Source organism: Canis lupus, chromosome 2, assembly GCF_048164855.1.
Source record: "Canis lupus baileyi chromosome 2, mCanLup2.hap1, whole genome shotgun sequence".
Classification (NCBI taxonomy): Eukaryota; Metazoa; Chordata; class Mammalia; order Carnivora; family Canidae; genus Canis; species Canis lupus.
In genome coordinates, this window is record NC_132839.1 from 22,871,291 (window position 1) to 22,889,135 (window position 17,845).

Sequence of the window (17,845 nt, forward strand, 5' to 3'; positions counted from 1 at the left end):
TCTCTGCAACTTTTCCCCACTTAACAATAAAATTTTGAAAAGAATGGCTATGGAATAAAACATGTCTGGCTTTGAATTTAATCTCTGCTTACTTCCTTTTGAATGAAATTGAGCAAAACATCTAAGCTCCTGAACCTCAGCTTATCTATAAAATATGGGATAAGACTGGTACCTACTTGAAAGCAGTATTGTATGAATTACATAGCCAATGGATTTAAAGAATTTGGCCAGGCTGTGACATAATAGTTATTGCTCAATAGTTTGTAAGTGATGGGATTATCCTTACCTCAGCCTGATTCCTTCATCTTTAGCTTTCATAGGTCTGGAGAGCTAGAGGCTCTGTGGAACTCATGCGTGGATAGCTGGCTTGTTTGGCTATCTTCTGTTACAGAAGACCCAGGATTGACCTGTGCCTAAGGTACCTGTTCGCATAAGAGCAAGAAAGATTGGTGAGGGAAAGTTGGAGGTTCTAAAGAGCAATGTCACCAATTAACTAGAAAAGCTGGTTAGAGTAGATTAAGTTAAGGAGTCCAGAAACTGTAGGCATGCATTTGAGTGACTATTTACACATCCCAGCTCCCAAAAACTCATAGAAATAACACCCGGTAACTGCAGGTAGGTTATTTCCAGAATCATTACTTTTACTACAAAAATGTTCCTCTAAAATAAATAAATTAGTTTTAGACCTCAAATAAGCCATAGTAGTGGTCATAATATTTCAAGGACAAGAAAAAATTACCTACTTGGGTCTCTAAAGGCGAGAAAATGTTCATCCTGTAACACTTTTATGCCAAGGCATACCATACAAATGGCCAGGATTGATGATACAGTGAAACTCATTCACACTTAAGTATATATAATAAATCAGCAGACATAATGAGTTAACTCAAGCCATTTCTCACTTTCCCTAGGGATAAAGGATTAGAAAGGAGTGTGGCCATATAGATGTCCTGACTTGGGTATGAAGGGTAGATATCATCAAAGAGAGAAGGGAACAGGTGCAAAAACAGAATTTGGTACTTTGAAAAGTGACTTTGAAGATGTCCAGACTTCCCAGGCTGTGCTTCTTATCTTCAAGACAAATAAAATTAAGAGTTATGTTTTCCTGTCCATGATGTAGTTTAGGAAAACATTGTTTATTATTATGCTATAGTGGAGAAATGATATAGAGAGAGTTAGATGTGGTAATGATAGTGATAATATTTATCTGGATTTTACAACGCTCTAGGTACAGGGAAATTCTGACTCATGATTAGCAGAAATAAATAACAGACAACGCAAGCTTTTATAATTTTACTTGTTTTCCCACAAGTCAGTAAAACACAATAAAACAAAGTGCATTTTAATTATCAAGACATGATAGACTGTAACTAAATTCTGTATTAAAAAGTTGCTGGTTATAAATCAATATAATTGAAACCATACGTGTGCTAATTCCTAATTGATGATTGAATGCATTTGTTGTCAGAGAACCCAAGTGGAATAATTATATCCTGTCACTCCTGCTCTCAGGAAATTGAGGGCCCATATCAAGGGAGAAAGCTCTAATTCAGGGATTTCATAAGTTTCACGATCAAATTTCTGAGAGCACAATTGGGAACATATCCTAGATGCATATGGATTTTCTTATTATTCTAACCGAAAAGTAACAACCCATATTTAGTCAACTGGAGCCAGATCATTTCATTGGAAATACAGCCTTCATTATATCAAATTGTTCTGGCTTAGATGGTCTTAAAATGTTAGATATTTTTTATTTGATGAGATAACGTTAATTAAATATAAACAAAGTTATTTTAGGAATAAGAAACTTCAAATATATTTATGTATCAAATCTAGAATAATAGATATGGCATCTATGCTCTGTCTACTAAATGCCATTTATAAGAACATTCTTCAGTTATGGTTTTGGTATAAAGATATGCTTGTGTAGAAAAGTACTGGGCCAGGAAATCTAATTAAAATTATTACTAAAATCATAAATGATCTACATACATCCATTAAGTCATTACTTCATTTAAAAATAATTAGTGGCTATATTCCAGGCCTATTTTAGGTAGCAGTGATACAAAATTACATATAATATGGGATACATTTTTTTAAAAGATCTATCTATTTATTTTAGAGAGAGAGAGCGAGCCACAAGCTGGGGGAGGGGCAGAGGGATAGGGAGACAATCTCAAGCAGGTGAGGAGCTGATGCAGGGAGCTCCATCTCACCACCCTTAGATCATGACCTTAGCTGAAATCAAGAATTGGCTGCCTACCTGACTAAGCCACCCAGGTGCTCCTGGAATCCATTTTTAAGGAGCTCATAGTCTACGTGGTGAAAACAGATGGGCAAATACTCCCTATGAAATATGATAAACACATCAGGATATGTATGTGTAAGGTATAATAATGATAAGAAGAGTTAGTAATGAATTATTCAGAAGGGAGGTTGGGCAGGTGAGGGAAACTTCAGGAGACATAGTGGTGTAAACATTTCAGGCATACAAAGTACCTAATGGAGAACCTAACACCTCTGCATTTAGTGCATCCCAGTGAAATACAGCAGCAACCAATAATTCATAACAACAAAATACAATGGTAGAGTGAAAAGGAAATACTAAGAGACATGCATCTAGAGAATAAGCAGTGTGTGTACCAGAGCATACCAGAAAATGCAATGCAAATTTGGAAGCGGGGAGCCTTTGAAATCATTTAAACAGCAAGTAATATAATTATATTTAAGAAATGTATTAATTTTTAAATTATTTTTTAGAGACTACGATGAAAGCAGATATTGACATTCTCTTTTCTTCAGGGATTGGACAGGCTGGCAATGACTAGTTAGTGATCAATAGCTAGGAGTTGGGTCCTTTATGATCTATAGTTTATGTTATTCAAGGTGGCACAAGATAGGTAAAACTGGTGAGCTTTTGAATATTCATATTTTACAAGGAAAATATTTAAGGGAGCACCATTTTGTTATTAAGCCTGTAAACTTTGCAATCCTTCTAGAAAATGCGCAAATATCTCCTTATACCTCTATCTCAATTTTGACCCTAATAGCTATAGGCCTATTCTTTCACAACCAAAATTCTCAGTCCCAGCTAAAATCCTGACTCTAAGATTTCACTCTCCATTTACTACTTAATGTTTAGGAATCTGACTTACATCCCCACAATTCATTAAAATCATTCTTGCTAAGGGCACCTTGCTCTACACAATTGATAAACAATTTTCTATTCCTTCTCTCACTGAGACTCTTTAAAGCTTTGAAAATCCCAAATTCTACTTTGGTACTGGTGTCATTACTCTCTCCTGTTTCCTCTCCTGTCACTCTAGCTCTCATTCTTCTTGCTAAATTCTCTTCTTGCATCCAACCATTTCTTAAATACTGGTTTTCTTTAGGATATGTTATTTAACCTTTCTCTAAGATCCATATTCCTTTTAAAAAATATCTGTTTATTTCAGAGAGAGTGAGGGAGAGAGAAAGAGAGCATGTGAGCGAGCATGAGGGGAGGGTCAAAGGGAGAGGGAGAGAGAAAGAATCTCCCCACTGGCCATAGAGCCCAACATGGGGCTTGTTTCTAGGACCCTGAGATCATGACTTGAGCTGAAATCAAGGGCCTGGTGCTCAATGAGCCACCCAGGCCCCCTTAAGATCCGTATTCTTATAGTCAATATTTTGCTAGATGTCAAACTTTTTCCTGAAATCTTCCTATAGAACTGATAACAGAAATGTGCCTTTATCACAGCAGTTGGAACACCTGACAAAAACTCACCTGTTTATACTTACCTCTTCAGACCATAATAAGAAAATTTTAAGGGCAGGGATCCTCTTAATCTGTTTATTCCTTTCACTTTACCCAAAGTGCCTGCTATAGAGCCAGTATTTATTATATACCAGGCTTTATACCAAGTGTTTTTTTTTTTACATGATCCCATTACCTCTACTAAAACATAGATACATTCCTGTTTTACATATGAGGAAACTTCCATTTAGGAGTTAGTTAAAAAAAAAAAAGGAGTCAGCTAAAATTTTCAAGATCATATAGCTACTAAGTAGCAAAACAAAGCTAGCATAAAGTGATTCTAAAATCCATTGCTAAAGTCTTTATATATATATTATCAGTCATTAAACCAAAGGTAGCAAATTGGTAGCATATTTTGCACCTGTTTTAATTGACCAGCGGGGGCCACTGAGAGTGCTGTATAGAGGATTTTGAGGTTGAATCTGTTCTCATTGGGGAAGAGTCCTATAGCTGCTTAACAGTGTCCATGAAGAATATCCACTAGGTAATGGTAGTATTGTTTGCAATCATTACATTTCTATACAGCTTTCCTCCTAAGGAAGGATTGATGATTGGATAATAAATACATTTTGTGGTTTTTGAACTAGAGGGTCTTAAAATATTTTGTAGTGGGCCTCCAAATAGGATAGTATGATTTCCTAGGATTTATGGTACTTCTAGTTGGCAGAGAAAAATACATTTAAAATTGCCACTTTTCTTACTGATTCTTTCCTCTTCCTCCCTTCTCTTCTCTTCCACTCTCTTCCTTCATCTCCTCTCTCACATTTTATGGCCTCTGATGCAACTTTAAGTCTCCTGAGGATAGGCAGGAGGATAGGTGTTTTATCAGTTATTGTATTCTCCATAGTACCTTGCATATAGTTGGTATTGAATAAATATTTGTTGAATAATTACTTAAAAGTCATCTTTTAGATGCATGGTCTCCTAATAAGCTTTCTCTTCCAGCCCAATTGGTGAAAATAAATTAATATGTTGATTGGGTAGTTTTATTGCTAATAATTATGATTAAAGCAAATTAAAAGGACTACTTTCAGTTAATCACTTTTTTCATTACCTAATTTACCCCTCTGACCCTGCTTGAAAATAATGTCTTTATCCTGAAGTCTTAATGAAGTTATTCATACTGAATACCCAATTAGATTATACCTTATGTAATAAATCTCCTGTCCTGCATTCAGCTTAGAGAAGCAGATTCCTGGGCTACTAAAAGAATTAAACCTTTACCTGAGAATGTTTCTTACTTATGGAAATAGCCTCATCTATCTAGATTTTTGTTATGTTATACCAAAACTCTCTACATTGTTGTAGTTTATAATATATACATAAATCTTAGACCAACACTTTAAGGCAATAACTCCAAAAGATCAGAAAATAATAATTATGATTAAAAACTTTAGTTGATTCCCATGCTAGAGGAATATACCTTAGAATATGTAAAGTTAACAGATAATCTGGAACACAATTTGGTTCCAAAATTCCACTTGTATTTAGAGTTATAATCTTTTTTTTAATTAGTCATAGTTTCTATACTGGAGAAAGTATTACTAGTTAGAGTATCAAAGACGGTTATAAAAAATGAAGAAATAAACTATGAACTATAAAAGATTTGACTCTCTAGCTTAGGTAGGGTTTAAAGATGATTTTTAGTCAAAATAAATAAATATAGCTCAGAAATCATATTATATAGAACGCTGACATCAATTCTCACCTATATACGTGGCAAACACTACTATTCAATCATGCTATTCTTTCACTCTAAGTGGGGATTTATACTTAAAAGACCATTGCTATTCCTTATCAGTCTGAATTGGAATAAGTAATGAAGCCTAGTTACTCTTTGTAAAAGAGATCTCTGTCTTTTCAAATGACACCAGTAAACCTTAAAAATCAAGGAAAGTGGCAAAAGGCTTACAGTCAAATCTAGATATAGTTCAGTCTCAATAAAATCTTTCATATCTCCATATTCATCTTTCTTTTCCTTTTACTGAATTCTTTGTGTACCTTTCCCAGATGTGGTGATATGAGCTGCACTGGTAAACCTGGTTCATAAAAGAAATCAATGATGCTCTTTCCCCACATAAATCATGCTGCCCTATGCCACTAAGATGGCAAGACAGTGAGACTCATAGGCTATATCTCTATCTATAGCTCTATCTCTGTCTCTCTTTATATCTTTGAGATGATTTACCCCAAAAGCTCATTTTACCATATGATAAAACTGAGTCTATAAATTTCAGCTTTTTGATATTGCTGTTAAGTGGTAGAGATGAAAATAAGGTGCAAGTCTTTTGGTCTCAGGAATTAACAAGGCTTGGATCTGTTGAAGGTTTTGTCTCAAAGAACCACCCTTTGGTTCATCAGCTCATCTGATCACAGAACTTATTGAGGAGAGAAAGAGATCTTTGTTCTTTTTAGAAAGATTTTTTCTACAATCCAGGCTTGAAATTTCATTTTCTCTTGACAGCTCAATGCAATCTTACTTTTTAAAATTTAATTCTTTGTCATCCAAGTCATACTGGGATGAAAATAGAGCTTTTTCTTGACCCTGGCCCCAGATCTCTGATCCTATTTTATTGTTTGCTCAGTTGACCAGGTTGTTATACATTCCCCCTTGCACTGTGGTGTATTTCCTAATTAGTCTCTGCACCTGGTCTTTGCTTAGTCTTTCATTCATAAACCTTTATTTGACTAATTTTAAACACAAATGTCATTGAAGCTATTTCCCATTCTTACTAGAAAAAAAGTCAAATTTTCTCCATTTAGTTATCCTAGTCCTCTATAATCTGACTTTGTCCTCCTCTTTCCTCCTCCTTAACTTAAGATATTTCCTACTCTAGACTAATTTTCTCAATTCTTTCCAGAAGGCACCACATTTATTATCAAGTTTTTACTGTCTACTCAGAATGTTTCCTGCATTTTTTCTGTTCCACTCTTTCTTGAGGTAACTCTTTAAAACTCCATGGAGCCTTCATCCAAGGACAATATTCCTCATTCTCTGAAACCTACGAAAAGGTGTGTGTGTGTGTGTGTGTGTGTCTGCACATGGGTGTTTCTTTTTATTAATTATAATATATTAATTTTCTTCATTATAAAGAACAATGTTAGAGTGTGGGCTTTGGAAATATACACACGTGGATTTGAATCCTGGCTCCAATGCTTACCATCCATGTAAACTTGTACTCTGATGCAATCTCTTCACTTATGAATTGGGGAGCACGGCAATTACTTATGGCATTTGTTTTCAGAATTAAATGAAGTTAGTATCAAGTCTTTACCACAGTGTTGGCCAGAGGAGAGGTTGGTGTCAAGTATCAATCCCAGTGTTGGCCAGAGGAAGTCCGGAGGAGCCTGCATAAATGATGGCTGCCCATTCTCTCCATATGTATTGTTACTCAGTTAAATTACTGCTATGTGTATATCATGTGTCTATAACTAGTTTGTTATTACTTCAAGGATAGGGATCCTAGCTTTTGTGTATCTGCTCAGATCTATGGTTTTTGAGAGTGGAAAGAATATTAAAACTATTTTCAGATGGTTTAATACTGTCTCCTATGGATGTAAGTAAATAGCTTGCCTTTTTAGTCTATTTCTTCATCTGTTAAATGGGAACAATAACATCTTGTGGGCTATATTAAAATAATAAAGGAATACTATATTCACAAACAGGCTTTAAAATTATATATCCTAAATGCAATGTATAGGATTACTGTGATTGTTAATCATCAATATTTTAGTAATTAATAGAAAATAAATATTTTAAGAATATTGAATAAAGGGAAGGAACTCAATGTTCAAGATTGCATTACTACTTTAGGAGTCAAACAAATGATATACCAGAAAAATATCAGGGCCTGTTTTTAGTTAGCTGAGATTCACTTAACATTGTAGCCATATGCAAATAATTCATAAATGTAGTAATCTCAAAGACTGTTAGTAACTGATTTGATGCCACAAAGCAATGTGCATATATATCATACCTGTATATGGAGCACATAGTGGAGCAATTCTCTACAGAACTTCTTCCTTTAACTCCAGTGTAATGATTGATGCCCTTCTTTTAGGATGATCCTTTACTGCTATAAGTGTGTTAAGAAGTTTTTCAGAAATGATGAATGCCACACTTTAAGCATTTTGTACAGAGCTTTTCTGATGAATCCTTTTTTTTAATTTTAATTTTTATTTATTTATGATAGTCACACAGAGAGAGAGAGAGAGAGAGAGAGAGAGAGAGAGAGAAAGGCAGAGACACAGGCAGAGGGAGAAGCAGGCTCCATGTACCGGGAGCCCGACGTGGGACTCGATCTCGGGTCTCCAGGATCGCACCCTGGGCCAAAGGCAGGCGCCAAACTGCTGCGCCACCCAGGGATCCCTTTTCTGATGAATCTTGAACCCAGTGATGGCTATAATAAAAATAGAAGAACCATAAAGAATATTAAATATGGCCCAGGCCAATAGTCTGGTTCATGTTGTAATTCTGAAGGTGGGGCAGGCTAAAATTTTAGCACTTTTTAATAGTACAATAACACTTAAGACAATCAAAAAGAAAATGGTATGGAGGTTCTGCGTTGTCACAAGCATCTGTTGAGCTCCTACTTAGATATCACCAGGTGTAGGAATTCAGTGGCAAGTACCACAGATTTCTTAGCCTCATAGAAATATTATCCTAGGTAGGGAAGTGCAAAAGAAACAACTGAATCAACAAATATATAATACTATGTTAAATGGTCTGAAAGAAAGTAAGGCAAGGGAAGAAGATCAAGAATGCTGGAAGCAAGAGTTTTGGCTCTTTCAGCTTGGGCTCTCAGCCTCTCAGAGACGGTGTCATTTGAAAATCACTGCTACTGAAGTGAGGGAGCTAGCCATGCAAGACCTGGGAAAAGAGCTCTGAAGGGGAAGCATTCAGAAATTTTAGTCTTGAAGTGAGAGGTTTTTTTTTTTTTTTGAATATGTAATACTCATTAAATACTCTCTCCCCCAAAAAAGCATTCTGTATCTCTTTCCTACCTGAGCCTGACTGCTTCACCAAAAGAGTGGTGATAAAAGATCTGATTCAGAATTTATTTTGATAGGCCAAAAGTCAGGTAGGTTGTATCTGGGATGTGAGAGAAAGAGAGAAGCTAAGGATTACTAGTGGGTTTTCAGTCCTAGCAACTGAGTGAATGACAACATCATTTGCTGGATATTGAAACTAAGTAGGGAGGTTCCTGTTAAGTTTAAGATGTTCCTTAAATCCAAATGGAGATGGGGAGCATGCAGTGAAGCATAGGAGTCTGGGTTCATTAATGATTTTTGGAGCCTTTTAAATCTCTAATCTTTTAAAAATAAATAAACTTAATACAGAGACTTTCACCACTGCAATCTGATTTTCAGGAAGATTTTTCTGGATGATGCCTTCTGCCAATTTAGCAACAAGAAGAAAAACAGAGAGTGAATTATTGAAGACAATAGCTATAAAGAATTGTACCTAAAAGAAGCATGCCTGGAAATATATTCAAAGCTTGTAGCAAATATCTTTTAGAAATTACTCTAGTGAAGTGGATCCAATCTTGCATTTATGTTGTACTTGCCTTTACAAGTAAACCACAGGATATCCCGTTAGATTTTAAACTACCTCACCTTCCCTAATTTCTTGAATTTTTGTAATTCAATAACTAGTGCTCAAGAAGAAATAGAATTACCAGTATATCAGTCAAGGTTCAGTTGAAGACAATAAAAACCACTTTACTTAGTTTAAGCAAAAAGAGATTTAATATAGGGAACTGGATGCGTACACAATTATTGAAAGGGCTGGAGATACAGGCTCTAGGCTAAGCTTGCAGGAATTATTCCCACAAGAGCACTGCAATAAAAAGCAAATGTAGAATACTTCCTATGGTATAATATATATAATCATGCATATTCTGAATAAAATACTTGTTGGAATCCCTCAAACTCACAGCCTGCCTCCTCACTGAGCACTGGGTTCCTGATCCATGGCTCTGTGTAGTTTATTTTTTTCTTCTGGTAGGCATGAACTGGACCTAATTCCAACTCACTTGTTTGCCTCTCTTAAGGTACATTTGGCAATAACCGTTGGTAAAACAAAATTAAGACATTGACATTTGTAGAGTCATTTATATTGAAGAATCTTAGCAATGAGGATAGGAAGAAAATGTAATTCTTCAGGCAGAGGAAAGAAGAAAAATTTAAAAATGAATAAATGTTATTTTTAGAAAAATATACTCTTGGTGTTTGGTTTGTAACAGCAGACGCCAGCCATAAAGGAAGATTTTTTTAAAAAAATTATATTGCTAAAAAAAAAAAGAAAAAAAATAAATAAAAATTATATTGCTAATTAGTCCAGAATAGTCTTAGAAGCTTGCCTTCAGCCTGACTGCTGCAGTGACTACTTGGAATGCTGAACAGAATTTTCATGGTTTACCCATTCCAGAGTAAAGATGTGTCCTCAGGAGCATGAGATAATACTCCAGTTTCAACAATTCCTAATTTAAAATTTGGACTAACTATTTTTTATATTTCCACTGCTGTAAAGAAGATAAATCAGTAGGGGTATTGATAAATTTGTTAGACTTCAATATCCTTTGAATTTTTAGCATTACTCAGACTCTGGAACTGTTAATCTAACACACACATGCACACACACACACACGAATGCACGCTGACAGTTGATAAGTGAACCTAATATTCCTGGAGTCAAATTTTGACTCATTGCTGCAGAAAAGGGTCTTAGTATTACACAGATATTGGCTTTCTGCTATTTATATTCACTAAGAAATAAAACTAAAGCATAGCAGATGTATTAGAGACTGAAATAGATGATAGTGTGCATCAAACTATGGGGAGTATTATCAATACGGTATTAATCTTATTTAGTTATTTGTACCGGCAGGTTCTGTCATCAGTTGGAAGATTCTTAATCCAGCTATTAATATTGCCTTCATGATTTCATATAGCTACCTGGAAGCTCTGAAAGCCTGGACTAAGAAATCTGAATAATGTCAAGGTACTGTGGCAGCTAATTCAATTCCAGAAGTCCTTAAGTGTTCATTAATGCTTTAGCCAGAAACTAGAAGGTTCCATGTATCACTTAATATGGAAAAGAAATTTCCCACTCTGTGGAGCTGTAGCATGGATAAAACCAAATTGTTTCAAAGGACAAAAAAGAGATTCTAGATGAGTTATAGTGAGCAAAATTCTCTCTCTCTTTAACTTAAAGGAGAAAGTGTGATAATGGGCTCAGAATGAGTGGATTAACACATTTAATCTCCTGGACAAAAATCACAGTTTTATTTCTATTCTCTTGTTCTAGATCAGAAATAAACTTGCCATTTACCCATGGATATGGATGAGAAAGAACTTCGTGGCTGGGAAATCCTAGTTGTGAGTTTTTTTTTTTTTTAAATATTTCTCATGCTAACATGAGAGGGATTTAAAGTTTATGTTAAGACGAATTTCCTGACTGCACAAGGATAATAGAGGAATCGTTCACTATCTATGGTGTTTCTAATTGAAGGTTAGATCTTCAGGGTGAATTCTATTATCCCAGGGTGGGTTTTTCCATCCTAAATCAGAGAACAGATCATTATGAACTCTTTTTGTTTGAAATTTAACCTGTGATTTTTATTATCTTAATCCCATCTAAAAATTGTAATTAAATAGTCACCAAGCTATCTTCTTTTCCTGAGGACAATGACATAATTTCAGGGCAAGTATTTCAATTTAAAACTATTAATTGATTTGTTATAAACGAATATACCCTTTATTTTCCTTAACACACCTCCAAGTGCATAACACAAAAAATTAAACTAGAATGAGTTTGTTAAATTGTGGGAAAATAATCTGAAATGGTCTGGACCCCTCCCTTCTCTTATCCCTCTGGAAATTATTTGTTACAGAGCAACACAAATGATCTTATAACAACATAACCACTATCAAATCAGTTTTCACTTAAAACCCTTCAAAAGTTTCTCATTCAATTTCCTAACCTGGTACTCAAGGTAGGTAGTACTTTTGATCTATCTCAGCTTAGCTTTTCAGCTCTCTCAGCGGTGTTTCATTTGTTCAACATTCTCTAATAACACTGTCTTTCTTCTAGCCTTAGAATATGTGAGTCTCTGCCCCAGGACCTTTGCACAAGCCATCCCAGCTACTTTTTTCCCACTCCTTATATGCTTAGGTCGTTATCATCCTTCAGGTCTCAAATGAAATATTACCTCCTTTAGTGAGATCCACCTGTCTTAGCCTCTTTTTGTTGTTGTTGTTTACTCTATGCCATTATCACAACTAAGTGTTTTTATTTAATTGTCTGATGATTTTTAAATTATCTGTTGCTACTCTTCCATAAAGTAGAAGCATCAAGAATTCAGGAAGAAAACTGCGAATCTTGTTCACTGAGAACAGTGCCTGGTACACAATAGTCACAAACAAACAAACAAACAAACAAACAAACAAAAAAAACCTGGGTTTGCTCTATTCAGTTTTATACTTGTTATTGCTACTTTCCATCATTATAAGAAACTCTTCCTGCAGGCCTCCAGTTAGGAAACTTTGGTAGTGCTATGGTTGGTCAGCTATAGTAAAGGAAATGACAAGATATCTGAAGAGTTTCAAGCATGGATTTATACCCAGATTCCAGGGATTGGTATATGAGCTGCCAAAGCAAGCACCACAGAGATTGGTTAGTAGAACATGTTTAACTGCAGAGGGCAGTGCTGTCTAACGTGCTGCGCCCCAGTCGTCCAACTCTAAACTAACGCTGTTTATTTCACATTCAGTGTCCTTTGATGGATGCTCTAAGATTCTTTCATTACTGTTTTAGCGATGTGTTATGCAATTACACTTTAGAAATGACATTTATTATGAGAAATATCAGAGTTTTAGCCATGGATGCGTCGGAGTGTTTTTTAAATTAACTGAATAGCCCTTTGGAAATGATTTTTTTGAAGAATTGTAGATACTTTCATTTGGTTCTAACTTCTGACTTTCCTTCCTTTAATCTCTTCTTTAAAAAATGCTTTTGGGATTTAATCAGATTTAGCAGTAAGTAATCCAACTTCCAAGCAGCCCCACTAATTTGTAGAAGGTTAAACTAGATTTCAAGTCTAAAGGAGCTGTTTCTCATGCCCTTGCCTACAACTTTTCTGGCCTCTTGTCCTTCTCATCCCATCCACGTTGTGCACTTTGTCAGATTAATCTCCAAAGCATATCTCTGACCCTGTCACTCTTTTCTGAACAACATTTAAAGGTGCCTGCTTGCTTAGTTAGTGTTACTTAGTCTTTAAGATTTCCACATGCTGCCCGAAATCACCTCTCCGATCATATTCTAGCTATTTGAATATGCTTTTGAATAGCTTCCCTAGCTATTTGAAAAGTTCTTTTCAGACCCACCCAGCACCGCCCTCCCCTATGTGTTTGTTCCTGCTCTTAGCAGCAGCCAAATCTGCATCCGACGGATCCTCTAAAATTCTGGCGGAGAACTGAAAAGGCTGGGTTTCTGCCATTTCTTGGGTCTCCGATTTACTCTATGAATATTGGGAAAATCTACTTACTTTCATGACCTATACTATTGAATAAAGCCCCTGCTGTGAGGAAAGAGGGCTCCTTCTTAGGGTGCTGATCAGGAAAAGTTCTGAGATGCTGAATGTGGGGGAGGTTAGGATTAGCTGTTAGGAAAGTAGCTTGCCTTTGGTACCCTTTTCAATATTTGACCCTCATTATTTATCACTCTTTTCTATTTCTCCCACGACCTTGAAAAGTACATGTATGTATGTATGCATGTATGTGCATGTGTATATCTCTATCTACCCATAAATGTCATGAAGCTTTGTAGGTCAGTCACATTTATTCATGTGAGATACTCAGGGGATATTATGTTACCGTTTAGGAGGTATTTGTACCACAGCTCCAGTGAAACTGGGAAAAGCAAACATTTTATTTACCAATAACAGAACATAGACTATTAATTAGGGATCGAAAAGATTTTTTTCTTTCTCTCAACCCTTTTCTTTCATCCTCCTTCATTTAGATGGAAAAAACTTTTCTTTACTGATGACTCACACCATTAAGCAGTCACATATATGTAAGGAAGCACAGAGTAGTACAGAAGCACTGGAAGTATATTATTTTTGTATATTATCTATGTATTTATGTATGTACAATCTATCTATATACTAGAAAGGCAATACATTTGTATGACTAAAAAATTAATAAAATGTATAGAGAAAAATCTTCTATGAACTCTATCTCCCTACTTTTCCCTCACTACAAATAGGTAACCATAGTTATTGCTTTCTTCTCTACTCTTCCAAAGGACTTTATACATATACAAGTAAATATACATATATTTGTATTTTTTCCTCTTTTTATATACATGGTACTATACCTGCATTTTTCATTTAACAGTCTATCTTGGATATCTTTTCATACCAATATGAAAAGCTTTCTCATTTTTTATAGCTGAGTAGTAATCCATAAAATGGATATAACAGAATTTATTTAATAAGTTCCTATTTATGAGCACTTAGGTGCTTTCAGTCTTTTACTGGAAGTAACGAGCAATGCTGCAATGAAAAACAATTTTCAAAAATTACTTAATACGTCTGCAGCTATATCTGTAGACCAAATTTTCACTCCAGACTATTGTGCTAGTTTTCTCTCACCGCTGTAACAAATTACTACATATTTATCATCTTAAAACCAATTACATTTGCAAATTCCTTTTGGCTTGTAATATAACATTTATAGATTCAGCAGATTAGGGCATGGACTTCACTGAGCAGCTATTTACCTACCACATTAGCTTAGCCCTTAGTGTGTATAGTGTTGGATAGATTTTTAGATTTGTCTGCCAATGTTTTTCTGTTTTTTTTTTTAATAGTCAAATTTATTACTCTTTACTTTTGGGTTAGTGGATTTTTGAGTTACTGTTAGACTCAACCCTTATTTTGCCATGATTTATTCCAGAATATTAATTGCCTCATTTTCATATTTAAGATTTTATTTGAAATATTCTTTTTTTTTAATTTTTTTTAATTCATTTATGATAGTCACAGAGAGAGAGAGAGAGAGAAAGGCAGAGACACATGCAGAGGGAGAAGCAGGCTCCATGCACCGGGAGCCCGATGTGGGACTCGATCCGGGGTCTCCAGGATCATGCCCTGGCCAAAGGCAGGCGCCAAACCGCTGTGCCACCCAGGGATCCCCATATTTAAGATTTTAATCCACTTAGAAGTTACTTTACCATAAAATGTGATACCAATCCACCTTTTCTTTATCCAGGTGGCTAGTTAACTGTCTCTATGTAGCATTTTCTAATTTAGAGACTGTCATGGCATCCATGAGTGTTTAATGAACCCCTAAGATCTTAGCAAACTTTTCCATGTATATGCATTTTATTCAAAAGGATGAGAGACTTAGAAAATAATTTTCTCACTACAGAAAGAATACCTAGGACAGATTTAGGAACCTAGGTTCCTGATTTTTGCATAGTGTGAACTGGATCTCTAAGACTGAGAATTCTCACCTTTAAAATGAGAGAGGTGTGATTATATGATTCCTAAAATTCTTTTCAGTTTCAGAAATATGTACTTCTCCAAACTTCATTAAATTTATTTTATTTTATTTTTTAAAAATTTTTACTTATTTATGATAGTCACACAGAGAGAGAGAGAGAGAGAGAGGCAGAGACACAGGCAGAGGGAGAAGCAGGCTCCATGCACAGGGAGCCCGACGTGGGACTCCATCCCGAGTCTCCAGGATCGCGCCCTGGGCCAAAGGCAGGCGCTAAACCGCTGCGCCACCCAGGGATCCCTAAATTGATTTTAATATTACTTAGAGCTTTAGGAGAACTATTTCCTCATACCAAATGAATCTAATGGAGAAATGGTATAAAAGATTATGCATATGGGATATCTGGGTGGCTCAGCGGTTGAGGGTCTGCCTTCCAGCTCAGGTCGTAATCCTGGAGTTCTGGGATTGAGTCCCACATCGGGCTCCCTGCATGGAGCCTGCTTCTCCCTCTGCCTGTGTCTCTAATGAATAAATAAATAAAATCTTTTTAAAAAAGATTATGCATATTGGAAAGATTAGAGGGGTGTCTAGCTACCAACAAATTTTTTACTGTATTAGATTTAATATTTGAAACATTCAGTTTTAGCCAAAATTTCTACACATAGCAAATTGCAGTCTTATAGTTGCTACTGAATTGGCAAAACATACACACACAAAATCCAACCAAAAACCTGCCATGGGTTTATTATTTTTACTTTTGTGAGGCATTTTTAATATGTTTACCATCTATATTATGAAGTTATCATGGGCAGCACTTTCAATTGTTTAAGTTGCATCTTGTTCTTTCCTAAGGAAAAGAAGTATACTGAGAGTAGTTGGCAGCCTGACAAAAGCAGGTCACTTTAACAGTTAACCTATTTCAGATTATCCTCATGGTAGCAAAAGAGATTAAATTCAAGCCATTTGGATAAAACTGGGATATGTTCTATATCCTAAGGATTCTGTCTATTTAATTTTAACAGCTTGAGGGAGGTGATTTGATAGAGTATTTTTACCTTTCTTGTCTTCATATAGTGTTGGATTGAAGGGCAACTCAGAAAAGAATAAAAGTTAATGAAGTTTCTGATCTTTACTATAGTAGTCTATTTAGTGCATTATTAAGACTAACAGTGGCTTCTTTTTTTTTTTAATTTATTTTTTATTGGTGTTCAATTTACTAACATACAGAATAACCCCCAGTGCCCGTCACCCATTCACTCCCACCCCCCGCCCTCCTCCCCTTCTACCACCCCTAGTTCGTTTCCCAGAGTTAGCAGTCTTTACGTTCTGTCTCCCTTTCTGATATTTCCCACACATTTCTTCTCCCTTCCCTTATATTCCCTTTCACTATTATTTATATTCCCCAAATGAATGAGAACATATAATGTTTGTCCTTCTCCGACTGACTTACTTCACTCAGCATAATACCCTCCAGTTCCATCCACGTTGAAGCAAATGGTGGGTATTTGTCATTTCTAATAGCTGAGTAATATTCCATTGTATACATAAACCACATCTTCTTTATCCATTCATCTTTCGATGGACACCGAGGCTCCTTCCACAGTTTGGCTATCGTGGCCATTGCTGCTATAAACATCGGGGTGCAGGTGTCCCGGCGTTTCATTGCATCTGTATCTTTGGGGTAAATCCCCAACAGTGCAATTGCTGGGTCGTAGGGCAGGTCTATTTTTAACTGTTTGAGGAACCTCCACACAGTTTTCCAGAGTGGCTGCACCAGTTCACATTCCCACCAACAGTGTAAGAGGGTTCCCTTTTCTCCGCATTCTCTCCAACATTTGTTGTTTCCTGCCTTGTTAATTTTCCCCATTCTCACTGGTGTGAGGTGGTATCTCATTGTAGTTTTGATTTGTATTTCCCTGATGGCAAGTGATGCAGAGCATTTTCTCATATGCATGTTGGCCATGTCTATGTCTTCCTCTGTGAGATTTCTGTTCATGTCTTTTGCCCATTTCATGATTGGATTGTTTGTTTCTTTGGTGTTGAGTTTAATAAGTTCTTTATAGATCTTGGAAACTAGCCCTTTATCTGATACGTCATTTGCAAATATCTTCTCCCATTCTGTAGGTTGTCTTTGAGTTTTGTTGACTGTATCCTTTGCTGTGCAAAAGCTTCTTATCTTGATGAAGTCCCAATAGTTCATTTTTGCTTTTGTTTCTTTTGCCTTCGTGGATGTATCTTGCAAGAAGCTACTATGGCCGAGTTCAAAAAGGGTGTTGCCTGTGTTCTTCTCTAGGATTTTGATGGAATCTTGTCTCACATTTAGATCTTTCATCCATTTTGAGTTTATCTTTGTGTATGGTGAAAGAGAGTGGTCTAGTTTCATTCTTCTGCATGTGGATGTCCAATTTTCCCAGCACCATTTATTGAAGAGACTGTCTTTCTTCCAATGGATAGTCTTTCCTCCTTTATCGAATATTAGTTGCCCATAAAGTTCAGGGTCCACTTCTGGATTCTCTATTCTGTTCCACTGATCTATGT

The 17,845-nt window shown here is 35.9% G+C and overlaps 1 long non-coding RNA gene across 1 annotated transcript in view; it reads right to left on the reverse strand.

Annotated features, from left to right (window-relative positions):
• Nucleotides 1-286: 286 nt before the first annotated feature.
• Nucleotides 287-17,845, reverse strand: part of LOC140609910 (uncharacterized) — a 228,578-nt gene continuing 211,019 nt past the window's right edge. Inside the window, exon 4 of the long non-coding RNA XR_012011649.1 lies at nucleotides 287-422. This is a non-coding gene — a long non-coding RNA (uncharacterized lncRNA). The remainder of the gene's footprint in view (nucleotides 423-17,845) is intronic.